General features: G+C 45.0%; 1 protein-coding gene and 1 pseudogene across 1 annotated transcript in view; one reads left to right on the forward strand and one right to left on the reverse strand.

The window, feature by feature from the left end:
• Positions 1-17,128, reverse strand: part of ACSL4 (acyl-CoA synthetase long chain family member 4) — a 327,102-nt gene extending 309,974 nt beyond the window's left edge. Inside the window, exon 1 of the mRNA XM_085606507.1 lies at positions 16,977-17,128. The gene's annotated coding sequence lies outside the window, so the exon portion shown is untranslated. The remainder of the gene's footprint in view (positions 1-16,976) is intronic.
• The window catches only part of LOC146829496 (homeobox protein Nkx-6.1-like), a 47,547-nt pseudogene continuing 44,320 nt past the window's right edge, over positions 16,145-19,371 (forward strand).

Consider the following 19,371-nt stretch of genomic DNA (forward strand, 5'->3'; position numbering starts at 1 on the left):
GACATGGCTTGGTGAGCTGGGTTTTAGGGTGGGGGAAGAGAGATTGGGGTAGTTTTCAGGGTTGGGGGCCGATTTTAGGGCTCAGGTCAGAATAGTTTTTATGGCAAGGGGTTGGGTTTTAGGGCTCAGAACGGGGTTGTTTTAAGGCTCAGGCTGGTTTAGAGCTCAAGGTGGGGGGCTGGGTGTTTAAGGCTGGGGTCAGGGTCGTTTTCAGTGCCGAGGGCTGGGTTTTAGCGCTCAGGGCAGGGGACAGATGTGTAATCTTTACCATACACATGCTTTTACTAATCATGCCTTTACAACGAAATTTGCTGTAAAGGCATGCATGGTAAAGGCATGCGGAGGGCCGGCTTTAACGTTGGCGGTACCCAGAGCGAGTAGGTTTGTTGGCGCCCCCCCCCCATGACCTCCTTCAGCAATTCCCTCACTAACCCCCTTTTAACAGTGACCCTAAAGTCTCATAACCACTCTCTTACAGGCTTTTCTTTTATTTTGTAATGCTACCAGTGGTGGCTGGTAGGGAACGGTGGCAAGTGGTGCAGGGCAAGGGAGGTGAGGGGTGGGGGGGGGGGGGGGGGAGACATATTTAAAAAAGAAAAAAAATAAACAAAACTTACCTGCTGATTGCGTCACCAGGCACCGCCTCTTGCCACCTCTCCTCCATCGCAGGAAGCACAATGTAGTGTTGTGAATGGTCTAAGTGCTGCGGTTCGGCGCTCAGACGGGGACAGGGAGCATGTGCATGTTCCCCACTAGGCTGTGTAATGCAGCCTGGTGAGGAACATGCACAGTGTGCATGACTGTTTGGCCGGCCCAAGACGGCCAGCCAAACAGTCATGGGCACTTTGAGTGTGCTCACCACCCCTTCCCCTAGCCCCTGCTCTGGCCAGCCCCTCCCTGAAACTAGGAACGGTGTCGTAGCACTTTATATCACACAGAGACAATGCATCACACATATGTTAATCAGGGTATAGGAAATGTTACATAAGAAAGGGGGCTAGTAGGTATAGGAGTAACAGGTCATTCATACTGGGTATAATGTAATATTGCTCAATCTGGAGAAGCACAAACTCAGAATTTAAAATGTACCACCATGGTTGGGAGTTGCGTTTACAATTAAGAATTGATTTGTACCCAAATCAACCCAGTTTGCAACATTAAGATAAAGATGGACTGAGGGAGAAATTAACGCTTCAACCGATACCTTGCAGTTTACACACAGCTCTTGGGGGACAGTTAATAGCTTACTGTTCTATATTAGGATTTTAATTTATAAATTGCAAGTAATAAAAGGATCTCTCCGACAAAAGAAGTAACCCACTGAACTATTTACATTATATGCACTTCTGTGATGTGCAAGTATTTGCAGCAGGCATATTATACCTCTATGGTAATTTAGGAGTCAAAACTTCCACTAGACAACAATTGATTGATTCCCAGCAGGTCCATTAATCACCAGATTTTCTAGACATTTTTATTGTTGCCTGAAACTTGCTGGAGGCAAGGATGGCTGCAGAAGGAGCTTTTAAATCTACTATATATGTGAAAACACAGCGCCCCCTGAAGTTAACACCTGGTGCTGTAGCCCCGATCGCCCAGCCCTGGGCATGCGTGGTAAGGACGCGGTCAAGACCACGTTGTTAAGACATGGAATGCAATTCCATGTGCGTTTCCGTCGTACAAACACCTCCAAGACACGGACACTGAGCGTGACCTAGATATTTACCACTTCTCTGCTAATTTGAATCGGAAGATCTGGGTTTTACATGTATGAAGATAATGGAGTGCTCTTCCATTTTGAATCTCACCTGGGTAACACTGCAAGCACACTTAAGGCATGCATGGCTGAATGTGCAGCTGGATTGTGTAGGAACACTTCACATTGAAACCAAACTGAATTAGGAGGTTTTACAAATAAATCAAACCCTGGACTTGCGATTCTGGTCTTAAGCCTAAATCAGCAGGTCCTTCTCAAGCCTGAGACACGGGACAGATATATGGGACTGTTAGAAATTGGGGTCTCTAGTTGGCAGTGCTACACACTGTCTAGTCAGAATGAGTAAAGTACACACCTACGTTTGCCTGTGCTCACCCTCTGGTAGCTTGGCACAGAGCAGTCAGACTAAACTACAGAGGCAATGCTTAAAGCATTTGTATATAACCCACAGTAACAGTAAAAACACCACAAATGGACACTACACAGTTTAGAAAAATAAAGTATCTTTATCTAAACCAAACTAGACCAAAACAACAAAAATCCAACGTACACAATTCCAAATACTCACATGTAAAAGGTTTCTTGCAAAAATAGAGCTTTCAGAAGACAATAGCTCCAACTGGGGCTATCTCAACGTAGTGACCGGTACAAATCCAAAGTACGGCGCAGAACACGAGATGCGCGGGCCGGCCAACTAGTCACACAGACCTCCAGAGAAACAGTACCTTTTGTGATGATCCAAACAACAGTGTTGCGTGGCGTCTGGGAGGTGATGCAGTGCCTGTGGCATACACCATCTGTTCCTTACTGCCACAAGGAAGGTAAGGCGTTGGTTCCTTACTGCTAGATTGGGGAAGTGAGGCATCAGTTCTCTACTGTGCAGGGGAGGTGAAGCGGCACATCCTCCTTATGACGGTGCAGGATTGGACAGTCCCCCACGTTGGTTATCGACTCCGCGATGGTGTGCGGGAGGCGCTGATGTCTGGCAGTGCTTTGTGCACTTCACGGGCTTTGGCGCTGGCCCAGGTGCAGGCATCAGCCTCATTGAAGGCGTCTGAGTCGAGGTAGAGACGGCTTCAGGCTGTAGCGTCATCGAGCTGTGACTATGGCATCAGTGCAGGCATTGGCGATGGCGTCGGGAATCCCCATCTTGAGGTTTGCTGCCACAGCAAACACCTCCAGGGGCCCAGAACTGGGATGGACATCACTAGGCAGGTCAGAACTCCCAGCAGTGGAGTTCAGGGATGCTGCAAGTGAAGTATTTGTGTCCTTGAGACTTCAGAACAGGAGGCAAACACACACACACACACACACACACACACACACAAGCCCTTGGAGAGTCTTCTCAAGCAGGTTCCCAGAAAAGCTAATTCTTTGTCCTCTCTTTGGCAGAAGCAGCAACTGCAGGCCATGCCAGAAAAGCAACACAGCAAAGGGGCAGTCTCATAGTTACAGCTCTTCACCTTGGTAGAGGTGCCTCTTCATTCCAGAAGTAATCTAAAGTTCGGGGGTTTTAGGTCTAATACTTATAGCCCATTTTCTCTTTGAGCTCAGTAAACCCAAGGATTCTAAAAATTATATTTTCAAAAACAATTTATAAACCACCTTCGCTAAAAGGTGTGTTATTAAATGCTGAGTTCAGAGAACCTAAACTAACTCCAAATCTCTAGCTATTCCCAATAAAAGGTTACACTCCTAAAAAAAAAAATTCACAAGACAGCTCCCATGTTAGCCAATAGGAGAGCTAGTCCTTGCAAAAGTGAAATACGGTGTGTTTCGCTTTTTCACTATCAGCACATGTAAAAACACACAAGTACATGTTCTACCTTTAACATACACTGCACCTTGCCCATGGGGAGACCTTGGTCCTACCTTAGGGGTGCCTTCCATGTAGTAAAAGGTAAGGTTAGAGCCTGGCAAATGTGTGTACTTGCCAGGTTGACATGGCAGTTAAAAACTGCATGTGCAGACACTGCAGTGGCAGAACTGAGACATTTGATAGACTATTTGTGTGGATGGCACAATTAGTGCTGCAGGCCCACTAGTAGCATTTGATTTACAGACCCTGGGCACACAGTTTAGTTTACTAGGGACTTATCGGTAAATCAAATATGCCAATCATGGCGAACCAATCACGATCACAATTAATACAGAGAGCATATGCACTTTAGCACTGATTTGCAGTGGCAAATTGTCCATATGCCCTGAAGCCAACAAAAACTGGTCGGAAAAAATAGAAGGCAAAAGGTTTGGGGCTAAACCTCCAAAAGGGCCAGGTCCAACAAGTACTGCATGACACAAATTTGCCAATGCACTCACAGGCTGTTTAACAAATAGTGGTACTGCATACCTTACCACTATATTGGCTATTTCTGCATCATATCTCTCGGAATGTCTTTACGGCCTCATCATTCGACTACAAAAGTAGTTTATATTGGGGTCCAATTTTTAAAAACTAAGTTATAAGAAGTGCAGAACACAGCAGTCTAAGAAGACATTTTACAAGTGGCAGCAACTAACCAGTTGTTGCAATATCTTCCAGTGGAAGAGAAAACCAACTTTGAGAGCATTTACCTTGCCAATGGAGTAGATTGAAACTGGAAACTCATTGACCAAGCAAGGATACACTTTTAATCACTGGAGGCACTCAGCTCTTCTAAATCACCAAACCAACTAGTGGTGTCACATCAGATATTTTCATAGCGGTAGGAGAGAATGTTTTTCCTAAATAGGTGCAAAGAGGCGGAACAGGTTACATCCTGAAGAGTGACAGCTGGATGAACTTCTGTGGCTTGGGTGTGCACTACACGATTACTACTTCTCAATAAAGCGGTATGACAAATGTCATTGAACTAAGCAAACGCCTTCCTGAAGCACACAATGGAATCAGGGGAACCAGAACATACTGATGGCAGATAAAGGCATGGACCACTTAAGTCTACTCATTTTCCTGGCTGCCACCACACATTACAATAACTGTTCAGCTATACATGTGCTCTGTATTGGGTCTTTTAGATTTGGTTAAGAACGACGCAGCTGTGCTAGGAAAAACTACATCATAAGTTATCACCTGCCTCCCACAAGCAAGTGTAACTTATACCCTATTTTTGAAGATTCACACTGCACGGAAATGCCTCTTTTTCCATAATCACCCTCAAGGTTTTGGACTGATGCTGCTAGTTTTAAGTCAGAGTAGACTGCAGACAGCCAAACAGACCTCAGTGTCGCCCTTTATAAAAGAAACTTGTAATTTCACCCTCCCGATTTTGTTGCTCACCTCATTTATAGAGGAAATTGTGGGAAGAAAATGATTAACATTAGCACTCTCCAAATACACAGATAATGTGTTTGCGTCAAAGCAGTGTCATTCCCAAGACTGGACTCATTCCAATGACTCACAGTGCCAGTAAATGAAAAAAGTGAAATCGGCATTTTCGTAAATTGCAGAGTTAAAAAATGTGCAGTACTTTTGGCCTTCACTACTTAAAACTCGCTTTAATACAGAATTGGACCTGCCACCTTTGTTTTTTTCTGTTAGAAAGTAGATTACACCCATGAGAGATTACATTATCGTTATTTCCAAACAGAAAAGTAGGAACCCTAAAATATCCTCAAAATATTTCACAGACAGATAAGTTTTAATTCTTCTCCAAAAGACGAACTACTTCAAAATTAACATAGTAGTTTAATAGCAGAATACATCGTACGACAGTAACAAAAAGAAATGCAAGAAGTTAGAAAAAAAATGTGTTGGCTTGCCACCAAAAAGGGAGCCAAATAAAGCGTGGAGAAAAACAAACATAATTGCGCAAGTGCAACTCCACAGGAGGTTAATAAAGAAAGTCAACATTAAAGCCCACGTGGCTTGAAAAGGTCAAATAGCGACTACAGTGTTTTCCTGACATGTCATTCATTCTGGTCAATGAAAGCAATCATCAACTCACTTCCCTGAAGAAAAAGTGCATGGGGTAAAATAAATGAGGTCCATCGGTCTACCTGGAAGGGACGTCTAAGTCCTGTGCGGACCTAAGAATCGCCAGGGGGGTAAGCAGAGTGATTTTCTTTTCGAAAGGCCACCGAAGAACACCGTAAATTCCAAAGACATTTTTATTCCTAGGAATATTCTTGACAACAGAATCTGAAACGCATATAATTTTAGCAGGATACCTAGATCAAACTCGTCTCCAAATACTGTCCAAGTCCAACTTGAAGATTACCAATGAGTAATTAGGAATTACAAAACAATCTAGCAGACCCACTTCCAATAGCAGAAGAAACGTTCTGACGAGAAAACACTCCTAACCCCACCAGGGGCTTGCCAGCCATAGTCTCTCGTGCAAGCCAGTCTAACGGATCATAAAAGAATAACAATCTAGTCAACCTGTTATGGTTGTGTTATTGTCACGCTAGACGGCCATTTACTAAAGATTAAAAGCAAATGGGTGAAAATGAACAAAAATACCAGCGTTGTGTGAAACACACCTGTTGAAAACAGCAGCTGAAAACTACCCCTACCACCCCCAGAACATTATATTACATTTTTCCAGTCAACGACATGTTTTCCACACAAGACTGTGCTATTTCCGCGTGGTTCCAAATATACCAACGCGCCCAGACAATAATCGGCATTAGCGTAGCATACAAGTGGAAAAAATAACATTCTCAACATCAGAGCAGTGACAGGGGTTTAGGGGAGGTGCATCGCTGCAGTGGTGTCGACCTGCCCATACCCGCTGGAGGCATCTGAAGACCGCGGATCCAGCCCAGAGGCAGAGCCTCGGTTAGGGCTCCGACCTCATAAATTATTCAGATCGTCATGGAAACAGAAAAGAAATGTTAAACTGACTCATGCACTACTCGACACAAAACACCGCCCTTCCCCGTACTGGAAAACGATGAACTAATATGATAAACTCGACAATCTGGTTTGAAATGTGGAAAGTGCAGCATAGTTAAAATTAGAAGGAATGCTGGCTAAGCATGTCGGAGACAGCAGAGGAGATAATACGCCACAAGCCAAGGAAAATACATAAGTAACAGCAACTTGTAGACACAACACGCAGCGATGGCAGAAAATGTGAGAACGCCACTCACGGGACGAAACAAAGTAAAGATCTACGGAGGCAGGAAGAACTGGAGAGGAACCCTCATCTGTGTATTGGCCAAGCTTGGATGCAGAAAGACCACCACTTCACTGTCTAGCAAGAACGGGGAATGCTGTTCATTCCCACATTAACCATATCCTCCCTTAATAAGCAGGAATGTACCTTAAAGCCATCTACCGAGCCACTTTACCTGCACTTAGCTCTTGCGCCTTCCAGCGTATAGAGGTCATTAATTTAGACGCACCGACTTTTCCAGGTCTTGTATTATCTAAAAGGATTTTAAGCTTTCAGGATTATGTGAATTCTTGATACAACGTTCCCGCTCTGTTGTGATCACACTAGTACTTTGTTTCGTGCTAATTCAAGAAATGCTACAAACATAAAAAAAAAAAAAAAGGGGGAAGATGACAAGAAGACAAAAGAGATAATATTTGCTTCTTGCAACGCTTGTTGAATGCACCTGGCACAGAGGGAAAGTAAAACACTAAGAAAAGAGCTGATGTATACGAAAGGCGATGAGAATAGATCTCAGCTGACATTGTGCTGGCACAAAGATCCATCGCCATGAAATGGAAAACCAAACTGAATGGCCATTAGCAGACGACTGGACTAGAGACATCCTTAGGTGGCGGTAATGGAGCGTGATGAAGCAGAAACGATTTCAAGCTTCATAAATGACACACAAGTCGATTATGACACCTTTTGAAGGGACCATACTAAACGTGCGACGGTTACACGTTATACAAAAACACAAGAAAAACTTGGGGAATATTAGTTACTGCATTGTAAAAACATGCAGAAAGAGGGTAGACTAGATGAAATATTCATAAATAATATAGACTCATGTTTACTGAAGTTCCTTGGTGTATTCTCTTAGAGAAATATAAAATGTTAAAGTGATAATTCTCGTGTTCTAGTTTTTCTTTACCAATCTTCATTAGAATTAACGATATATAAAATTAATTAAGACTAAAGTCACACAGACGAAATGTATGTGCCAATGGAAACTCACTTTTACGATTCGTCTTTTGCTTATGTAAAAATGTGCAACCAGTGAATAATAAAATAAATGGTGCCACACCCATATACTACAAGTTCCTGCTTTAATACTGCCTGACAATCTTTATACATGTACTAATGCAAATCATGTAGAACGATCAGGAAAAATAGGTTTTGAAATAATTTCACACGTTGGTACTTTCAAAAATGTAGTAAGTTAAGGCTGCATGAAACATTTAAAAGGAAATTAACTTGCTTCCTAATTACAAGAAAAGCAAAGTGAAGATTACATTTATATTCTATAGACAGAAATGCATATTTTTACACTTTATATTTTCACTTGTGATGCCTAAATTCTATAAAGGCCTCACAGTTTAGCCATGAAATATTCCTTCTCTCTTCCTTGACTTGATTTCACTGGAGAACCTCCTACTGTTTCAAATGTATTGCAACTGTATTTGTTTCAGAAGGTCTCACTAGTCTGCAAAGACTATTTGATACTAAATTTGCTAGATTGAGAACATGTGCCTGAGAAACTGTCCTTCCGTACTCCCTCATGAGCCTTTGTTTAAAGGTCCACCACTACAGATGATCCAAGCTTTAAGTCTTCTGAAACGCCTATATTTCCGCAAAATGTGTCTTCTTCATGCCTCATGACAATCATCCTGCATTAACTGACCAATGGACTGAGTGGTTGACTAAATGAGGTGACTAAGGAGGTGTCACCATGGAACTTTTGGATACAATATGCCTTATCTTGATGGAGGACTGTCTCTCTTTCTATCCCAATATCGCTCTCAATTTCGGACTCAAACTTTTGTGGATTTCTTTTGTAGAATCTATCCAGAACTCCTTCCCTGACTTTGGACTGAACCATACGCTGTATGCGCCTCAGGGGTCTATCCCCGCTACGTGAGACTACTTTAAACAGGCGTAACTCATGCCCCTTCCTGAATTTTCTCAAGCTTTGGTTATTCTATGGAAGACTCGGATTAATTTTATTATCCAGCATCTTTGATTTGATCTTAAGTACTAATGTACTTACAAAGATTTTGATAAAGAATTTAACTAAACAAACTGCCTCTGTCTTGCCATCAATCAATCAATCAATCAGGCGTTAGTTGAGCGTGACTACACACCCGTAAGGGTCTCAAGGCGCTGGGGGTGGGCGGGGGGCGGGTTGCAGGTTCCAGTTCATCAAGGAGGGGGTCTGTTGAAGAGCCAGGTTTTGAGGTTCCTTACGAAGGTGGGGAGCGATGTTGTCTGTGAGGTGGAGCGGAAGGGCATTCTAGGCTCTGGCCGCGAGGAAGGAGAAGGAGCTGCCTCCCGATCTGGCCTTTCTGGTGCGGGGGGGGACCACGGCGTAGGAGAGCTGGGCTGATCGTATGGTCCTTTGGGGTGCGTGGAATTTGAGTCGGCTGTTCAGGTATGCTGGTCCGGTGTCGTGGAGGGCCTTGCGTGCGTGGATGAGCATGTTGAAGGCGACTCTACCCTCAATGGGGAGCCAGTGGAGTGTGCGCAGATGCTGGGAGATGTGGCAGTGTCTTGGCAGGTTGAGGACCAGTCATGCGGTTGCGTTCTGGATGTTCTGTAGCTTGCAGGTGAGGATTTTGTTTATTCCGGCGTAGAGTGCGTTGCAGTAGTCGAGTCTGCTGGTGACCAGGGCATGAGAGACTGTCTTTCTGTGTTCGAGGGGGATCCATATGAAGGTCTTACGTAGGAGGCGGAGGGTGTGGAAGCAGGCGGAAGAGAGAGAGTTGATCTGGCAGGCCATTTTGAGCTCAGAGTCCAGGATGATTCCCAGGTTGCGTGCGTGGTCCGTGGGGGTGGGCGGGCTTCCAAGGGCGGGGGGCCACCAGGTGTTTCAGGCATCGGGGTTTGGGCCCATGATGAGTACTTCCGTTTTGTTGGGGTTTAGTTGTAGGCAGCTGTTTTTCATCCATTTGGAGACGGCTTCCATGCCTTGTCGAAAGGTTGGGTTAGTTGGATAGGGAGAGGGTGAGTTGGGTGTCGTCTGCGTATGACACAATGTGGAGTCCGTAGGTTCTGACGATGGGGGTGAGCGGAGCAATGTAGACGTTGAAGAGCGTAGGGCTGAGGAAGGACCCCTGGGGGGCTCCGCAGGTGTTTGGTGTAGGGTTCGAGAGGAAAGAAGGCAGTCTGACCTGCTGTGTTCTGCCGGATAGGAAGGAGCGATCCAGTAGAGGGCATTGTCCTGGATCCCTGCGTCGTGGAGTCTGCATATAAGGGTGCGGTGAGAGACTGTGTTGAACGCAGCTGAGAGGTCGAGGAGGATGAGGGCTACTGTTTCTCCTTTATTCAGTAGAGTGCCGATGTAGTCTGTTGCGGCGAGGAGGGCAGTTTCCGTACTGTGGTTTTTTCTGAAGCTGGATTGGGAGGAGTTGAGGATGTTGCGCTCTTCGATGAATGTGGCGAGTTGGCTGTTGATGGCTTTCTTGATGACTTTAGCTGGGAACGGGAGCAGGGAGACGGGTCTGTAGTTTTTGAGGTCGTTGGAGGTCCACCGAGGGTTTCTTCAGGAGGGGGTTGAATTCGGTGTGTTTCCAGTCGTCGGGGAACGAGGCGGTCACCAGGGAGCGGTTGATGGTGTGGCGGAGTATGGGTGCAATGGTGTCGGTGGCTCTGTTGAAGATGTGGTGGGAGCAGGGGATTGACTTCATTGTCTTCAGTGGTGAGGGCTGTCCAGTTGTCAATCGCTGGCTTTAGGGTGTCGGGGGGGGGGGGGGGGTGGTTGGTGAGGGTTCAATGTGTTGGTTGTCTTTGTCGAAGTTGTCGTACATGCTCTTGATTTTCGGGTGGAAAAAAAGGTGCTGAGTTTGACGCAGAGGTCTGAGGGAGGGATGGCAGTAGACTCGCTGGTGGGCTGGGCAAACTCCTTGATGTTGAAGAGTTCTTTGCTGTTGTGAGCGTGCGTTGAGATTCTGTCTTCAAAATCGCTTTTTTCCTTGTTTTTCTGATGAGTTGGTGGCGGCTCTGAAGTTGTTGTGGGCTTCTGTGGATTTGGTGTTCCTCCAGGCCTTTTTCGAGGCAGCGGCAAGTGCGTCTGGTCTCTCGAAGTTCGGCGGTAAACCATCTGGCTTTCTTGGCGTGGGTGTCATTTTTCTTGAGGGGCCATGGTGTTGGCGCTGTCGGAGAACCATCTGTGCAGGATTCGGGCTGCGGTGTTGGGGTCGTCGTTTTCCGCGATGGTTGGGGTGTAGTTGCTAAGTAAGGGGGTGAGCTAGTCTTCGGTGATTCTGGTCCAGTTTCTTCGTGGGAGCAGGTGCTGCTGTCTGTGGATGGTGGGTGGTTGGAAAAAAGGGGACCCCTACATAACTAGTAAACTTGCTATACGTAGGGAAAAGAACTATTTAGGTAAAATACTATAGCAAGTGGGTAAACATATGATAGAACAAGTGCTAGGTGTAAACCATGAAAGTGACCACTAATAATACTAAACTTATAAATAAAGCCTTCATACACAAATATAATATAGAAAAATATATGGTATTTATTTATTCTTTTGATATTCTTTATATATAATTTGTTGTTTGTTCTTTTTTATATCATTATTTAACATTATACATATCAACTTGATACCCAATAGAAATTATGGATCAGTGAACTTGAATTACAATCAAATATTCCAGCAGATACAATCAATATTCTGTATTCAAAACAAATGACGCAGACAACTTATTAATGGTTGATGGAAGCAATGCGGTAGATGGGAGCTACGCGCATTTCGGCAATACTGCCTTCATCAGGAGACCGTCTATCGCACTGAAACTCTGTGTAGATCACAAAACAAATGCTTTGTTCATAATTGTATTTCGTTCTTCTGTAGGTCCTTTTAGACGCATAATCCCGCCTTCTCTTCTGTTTTCCTCTGAGTATCCTGGGGTGTGTCCGTCTCCGGTCCCAGAAACTTGCTCTAGATAGAAATCTCCCCTTGAGTTTGTTCTTTTTCTTAATTCCAGTATCCAGGCGTGTGAATTCGACTTTCATGTGTACTGTTTCACGACCGGAACACACACAACACCGGCTCCCTTCCACGGGACGGGTCTGCACTGCACTGTGGATGGTGGGTGTTCTGAAGGTGAAATGGACACTTCGAAGGTGAGTTCATGGGAGTTTGGATGGGAGTTTGGTGGTGTGGCTGAAGGTGATGGGAGTTTCCTGTTGTTGAAGGGGGGGTGTCGAGGGCATGTTCTGCTGAGTGCGTGGGTTCGGTCACGATCTGGTGGAGTCCAATGTTGTGGAGATTGTCCAGGAGGGATGTGATGTTGGGGTCCAGTTGGTTGTCGAGGTGGAAGTTGAAGTCTCCCAGCAGAGTGTAGTTGGTGGATGCGATGACATGCAGGGAGATGATGTCCGTGATGGAGCTGGCGAAAGGTCTGTGGGGTCCAAGGGGGGCGGGCGGTAGATGAGGGCTCCTCAGAGGGTGGTGGTAGGGCTGGCCAGTATCTTGAAGTGAAGGTGTTTCATCAGGTCTGTGGGCTCGTCGGGGAGTGTGCTTAGGCAAAGGGTGGATTTGTGGACAATGGAGATTCCTCCTCCCGGGCAGGTGGGGTGGTCCTTCCTGGAGATCTTGTATCCTTGGGGAATGGCGATGTCTGGTCCCGGAGGTGGTGTTGGTCCAGGTTTCGGTGAAGAATGCTACGTCCGGGGTGGTGCCGAAGAGGTCAAAGATTTCGGTGGCGTGTTTGTGGAGGGATCGGACGTTGAGGAGGATGTATTGCAGAGTCTTCAGATTGGTTGTGTTCTTCTGGGCGGGTTGTGCTGAGTCTGTGTTCTTGGTGGTGAAGTAGGTGTGCCGGCAGCAGTAACAGCTGAAGGGTCCATGGGTGTCAGCCAGTGACGCTAGCTTGCAGTTGTTGTTGCGGCCTGGGTTGAGTTTGTGGAGTGCAGTTAGGTCGTAGCGTTGGTGGTGCGGAGGTCCAGGGTTCCTGGCGCTGGTCGTGGATGGGCACAAACGGGCTTGCCTTTGGCGCACCTGCGCAGTGTCCACCATTAAGCAGGGGTCGGTCATGCAGAGGGGAGGGGCCGCGGGAGCGATAGCGGGGAAAACCGGTCGAAAAAAAAAAAAGGGGGGGGGGGGGAAGAGTGGAATAGGGCAGAAAAAGTGCAAGAAAGACACAAAAGGAGGGGAAAACGAGTGAAAACAGAGAAAAAGCGGAGCGAGAGAAAGGAGACAGAGGACTACTGGACCACCAGGGATGAAGCGCAGGTAAAACCTTTATTCCTAATTGATTCTGCATTTATTTTGATTTATTAATGACTAAAATGGACCAAAGTAGAAAGATCTCTGGCTACAGAGTACTATTATTGTTCTGTATAGCTTTTACTGAGGTACTGGTTTGTATAATATTAGAGAGACTACATTTCTTTAGGAGATTTGGTATATCAGTCCCGATATTATATGGCACAGTATATTTCTATAAGTCATCTATATGAATTTGATTATAAGTTTGTATACAACTATCCAAGTCATGGTCCTCATTGGATGGCTGGGTAAACCCTCTGTTATCCGACCCCTCTCAGCACGAAGCAAGGTCCATTGGAGGACCAAGAGAGTGGTTTGGGAATACATGTGTGAAAAAAGGGCCCAAACGCTTCATCAAGAGCAAGCTCAGCACTCAAAAAAGGAGGTAGAAAATTTAGGGCAGGAAGGGACATGAATATCCCAGTTAATTTAGATTTCTTGTCCCATCATCATACACCTTGATTGGAGATGTAGACGTATTACCCTTACTTCTGTAGCACAAGACATACCTCGTAATTCTGCTGACTGGTTATTTTGTTAACTGATTTAATGACCCGCACTGGAGAAACTTAAACGAGCCATGTACTACTTGGTTGGTATTATTTATCACTAGAGATAGATAGAGAATATATATATATATATATATCTCCGAATCTCGTCCAACACTTCCCGCACCAGAAAGGACGAAGCGAACCCAAAATTCTGTGCTTAAAATTTATTCCGTGCCCAGCACCGCCGCGATTACGCGTTTCAGCCCTCTAGGGGCCTTGATCACATGATACATCACATGGCTCATTTCTCACAATTTAAAGTGACAGTGCTCAGGAAAAACCAACAGTCGCTTCCGATTACTCATGGAAATGGAAGAAAGCTGACAGAGTAGTTCACAAGGTAACTTTCTTTGCCCATTGTGCAATACATAAAACATTAGTGTGTAAAGTAACGCAAAGTATTGATATGAATACTAAAAATTGTCGCTGACTTGACTAATAAATAAATATAATTTAAAAGCCAAGAGGTTAGAGGAATCGTTAAAATACCAAGTTAATAAAGGCCAATTTGCAACCACTGTAATCCATATAAATAAATTCAATATGTCAACAGTTAATAAAGTGTGCAAAAATCTCAAGGAAAAAAAACCATCAGAATAAAATACAAAATTCTAATGTTAACATCTTGAAAAAAATGACAACATCGGTACTCTCCACATTAAATATCATGTTATGCACTTTGCGAGTATACCCCGTTACCACTCTGTCAAACACAAAAACGAAAACAAAGCCCAAGTGGGCTAATATTGTAACAAACCAAGTCATGATTCTATAATTTGTTGTCTACCTGATGTCACATAAAATGGCCTACCAACCTAATGTGCAAAATTGTGCTAAATAAATATATATGTAAAGTCAAAAAATGGTTAAAAAACTAGCAGCTTACGTAATTGGATATATCAGGATCAGATGTCGAGGAACTGACAATTTATAGATGGGTAAAAAAGTCCTCACTAGAATTCAATCCATTTGGAATTTTACTATCCATTTCCAATATATATCTAGTTTCCAATTTCCTCAACAGAGCGTCTCGGTTACCACCTCTTCTTGGCGGGGGAACCGAGTCAATCGTCAATCACATAGTATCGCAACTCACTAGATCTTCTTGCATACATATTTTTTTTTGTTCCTAGAAATATAGTAGAGATCTAAAAAAAAAAAAAAAACTGTCTAACCAGGCGCAGAGAACGATATATGGAAAGACAGGAAGCATTTTATGCTTCAGAAGTTGGTACAGCAGATGCAGTAGGTGGTACCAAAGTAAACCTATAAAACTGCCTCGAAAGTATACAAAGAATTATCGTGAACTAACAAGCTTTGTAAAGCCTCATACATTTATTGTGTTGTACAAATAGGACACGATGGGAAATTAGCATGGCCTACAGAATTCAGTAGTTAGGGCTCTTTACTTGGGACTTGCAAATACCCACTGTAAAATATCAGAGTATACTGGCAGAAAGGACATTTCGGGAGAATTCAGTTATTCTCACAACTTCCAAGCAGTATTGCTTTTTCAAAGTAAAGTTCATACTCAAAAAATTAAATATCCAAGCCCACTGGTTCTGTGTTCCACTGCTATCAATCTACTCAACTACGAGGAGAGCTCAAGGCTGAATAGCACAGGGACCTAACCTCGGAACTGCTTGCAGGGAATCGCTCCTACCGAAACTAACAATTTCAATAATAGGAATGAAATACTCAGTTCATCCACTAGCCCCCCTCCAACCCTTAATTAAGTACGTCATTACTGGCTACTATCACGTCATTACTGGCTACTATCTCTCCATAACGTGCTACTAAACCCTTCCAGTAAGTCACTGTAACCTGATTTGTAAGGAAGAAACAGAAAATGTTTATTTGACTGGTTACACACATCATTTTCCTTAATCATTCAAGAGGCGCGGTACACACTGTGGGAAGAGATCGTCTAACTGTGGTGTAGGCCCTCTCTAAGGATACCAAGGCTGTGAAACTATGTATATTGGTTTTCCTGAGGCAATAAACAAGACTGGAGCGTCCTCAGCCATTTTAAGAGACTATCCAGAAACCAAAATTACCAACTTGCAAAGTGAGCATCTTTCCAATATTGAAAGACTTTGAAAGCCTCAATTATAATTTTACAAATTGGAAATATTGTAAACAGTAACACAGCACACCGTTTTCGAACACGTCCTTCAAAATTCACTTCGATCGCACTTCAAAGGATTATCTCCTGTGCAATGTTTTACACTGCATATTTAATTGCAATAAATCGAAAATCGATTCTGGATACCCGTTTTTGTCTAGCAGCCTGTCTCCATCCGTCAACACAATTGTCTTAATATATTACGCTATTTCTGGTACCTTTATATCATTTTACAGGCGTGGGTGGGCATATAAACTTTCCAAGACAGCCACTTTAAAGGATGGAGGAGGTTTGATGCAAGAGGACGTGGGAGGCGATGGCATGCAGATCATATAGCAGGTTAGGGATGCAACACGCGTTAGGACAACGAACACTAACAGCATGGCTGACAAAGAGGCGAGCAGCGAAGCCAGGGTCTCAAGGACACTTCAGGGAGGTACGTGGAGACAAGACTATCCATCCATCACTTTTCAACAGCTGTTGCTGCCACCCATCCTATCCCAACCAACTAAATGCCCCCCCACCCCCATGCCCCCGCCCCTGATCCCTATCCATTGCGAAGCAACAATGGACAAGAGCCAGAGAGAAAGCTGAGAAGGCAGAAGAGACTGGGCACTCACTCAAGTGGTGCTTGTCATGTGCAAGGTGCCTGCAGGACATGGGGCTGACAGCAGGGGGCGCAGTCCTTTCGTCACTGCGGGTATAATAATCTGATGACTCAGGGATGTGGAGGAAGACCACCCTCTCCCCAGACCAGAGCCCCTTAACACCGGAAACAGCCTGGCGAATGTGTACTGTGCCTGCTGGTGGACTGGACCACAGACGTGATGCTGCAGTGAGGTGTGGCTGACACCCTCAAACTGAGAAACGCGAAATGACGGAGAAAAAGGAACCTCCAACTTCCAACACCAAAAATGAGATGGTGGTGTGAGGGGGGGCAATACTCTAACCTCACACTACTCAATCCTAGTCCCGTTGGAGTGATAGAACATTGAACTCTACTACACACCCCCAACACGCCCCTTTACCACACACATCCACCCCGCCCCCTCAAAACCTTCAAGATAGAGCATCACTTCTTCATCTGCCCAGGTGCGCGAGCTCTGCCCTGGCAACTGCCATCTCAGACAGTGGCGCCACCCCCCTCAGCCCCGTTGACCACACCTGAGGGCAGTTACCGGGCCACACCGACCCCACCTAAGGCCATCCATACCTGAGCAGAGGCGGCGGAGGCAACGGCGCGGGCACGAGCCAGCTATCCTCGTGGCGGAGAGGGTGAATGACCGAAAGTAACCCGCGGCCCACTGGAAAACGGAAACCCGGGCGGGCACGTCATCTGATTCGATGTTGTCTGGCCAATGGCGGGAGGGAGAGGCGCGGCCGCAGCCGAGCCTCCTTCCTCTTTTGTGACAGCGCATCTCCGCCGACGTCACGTCTCCTAGTGCCGGCCCGGTGCAGCTGCTGAGCGGGCGCGCGGGAGGGAGTCATTCTTCCAGGGGATGTGGGGAAGCGCGTGTCGATGCTTATGTCTTTTACGTGCCAGGACAGTGCAATAATTAGCGTAAAAATATCTGCTGGGGGACAGGGCCGAACAGGAAATCAAAGTCAGGCCTGCCAAAAATATGTAAATCAGTCTCACAGTGCAGTAGGCCTGACTAGGATGGGGTCATGGATGAATCAAAGCTGCCCATGCCGCCCTGAAAGCAGCTTCATAGCTTGCATTTTACAGGGGTAATGCCAGATTAGCACAGTATAAACCAAAAGAGAAAGGGGGCAAGGGTGACCCAACCTCTTTATATTTTTATATTCTAAAAATACTTCATGTCACTGCATATATCAGGTTTTCCACTTGTGTTTTTTACTAAAGAAATATGACCTTCAAATAACTGGCCAGAACAGGGGACTAAAGCAAGAAGTAAAGGACTCTGAAACCTGGCATCTGGTAAGCAACCTCTCTGAAAGACAAACTAATGCAGCGTGGGAACGAGTAAACAATAACTAACTGACAAACATCCAAAAGGACATTTCATGGATGGCAGTAACCGATGCTTACTGGCGAAAAGTTTGCTACACCGAAGAAAGCTGTCAAATGCTGAAAAGTGCCCAAGGCAGACATGCACAGAAGAGGAAGGAGGCCTACACTTCTTTTGGAACTGCTGGTATGCCCCAAAAATGTGGAAGCGGATGGGTAAACTGAATAAAAAACGAACAAAACACTCTTCCATATCTTATGAACTAATTTTGTACGGCATAGGTACATCTTCTCCAGAAGTCAAAAATAACATGCTATGAAGACTTATAAACTCAGTCAAAGAGAATCTTTAGGCTACTAGGAACGTTTAACTATTTAAGCATAAAGATGTGCCTCCCAAGAATGTGACAGAATAGCCCTAGACAAAGTCCAAACATATGTTTTTGTTGATGTGAAATGGAAAGGCCACAAATGGGCGGATTAAAATTGGAAGCAGAGAGAATGGTCGCACCTTCTAAATAGCTACACCTGAAATAAGGGTTCGGCACTTGTAACATAAAAAAATGAGCTGATCTAGATGGAAACGGAGTATATGAACGAGCTGTGACTCTGCCATACTGCAGAGTACTTTGTACGCCACCGCAAAGGACTGGCTTTCTTTTAAATATGTCTTTAATTTAAATAAAGCCTGTGGGAGGCTGGCTTAGTATATGGTGCTCACTTTTTAAGTGAATCACCCTGCACTAATCCAGACAACCCTTATGGTGATTTTAGTGGTCTTAGACAACCTTAGAAAGCTCTCTAAGTGGTAGCTGTGGAAAGCAGCCTTCAGGCTTAGTCCAGAAGGGGGGTTCGGCAGCTTGTTTTACCAGTACTAATCATGCAGACTAGGTTACATGGCAGGCCTATAGTCACAGTTCAGTTTGAGTGGTCTCTCATGGATGGCATAATACATGCTGCAGCCCATGGGAGACCCTTGGTGTACCTATGCCCTGGGTACCATATACCATATACTAGGGACTTAGAAGGGTACACCAGTAGCAAATTAAGAAGGTACCAAGGTACTTACCATAGTCCAATTTAGGGAAAGAGCACCGTGATAGGGGTCCTGATTATCAGGATCCCAGTCAGAGTAGTCAGAAAACAGAATGACACCAGCAAAAAAGTGGGGGTAACCATGAAAGCAGATCCTACTTTCCTACAAAGCACGTTAGAAAAAAAAGTACCAGTGTAACACATAGGAACAGCGACAGACAGCTCTGCTACCTGAGTCTTGCCAAAACATCGGATAACAGTCACCCCTATTTCAGTTACGGAATACTGCAGTTCCCATGTTTATTTGTGTGGACTTTAAACAGAGGCACTATAGTGCATTTTTGAACGCTTCATTGGGCTTCCAGTAATTAAAGTGATGAAAGGAGAGATAGACGCATAATAATAGAGCTGGGTAGAACTAAGTACGGTAAGGGAAAGGCATGGCTTAGCTGGGCAATGTTATGTTTTGGGCCCGAGGCCCACATGATAGATTAAAAAAAGGATATGGCCACTGGAGTCTGAGAATAACTGGAGTGCTGGCCCGTGCACCAGGATCCCTTTTATTAGCTTGGTCACCTAACCTGGTGATGCAGGTGTGGGG

The sequence above is a fragment of the Triturus cristatus genome, chromosome 5_2 (assembly GCF_964204655.1).
Source record: "Triturus cristatus chromosome 5_2, aTriCri1.1, whole genome shotgun sequence".
NCBI classification, from domain to species: Eukaryota; Metazoa; Chordata; class Amphibia; order Caudata; family Salamandridae; genus Triturus; species Triturus cristatus.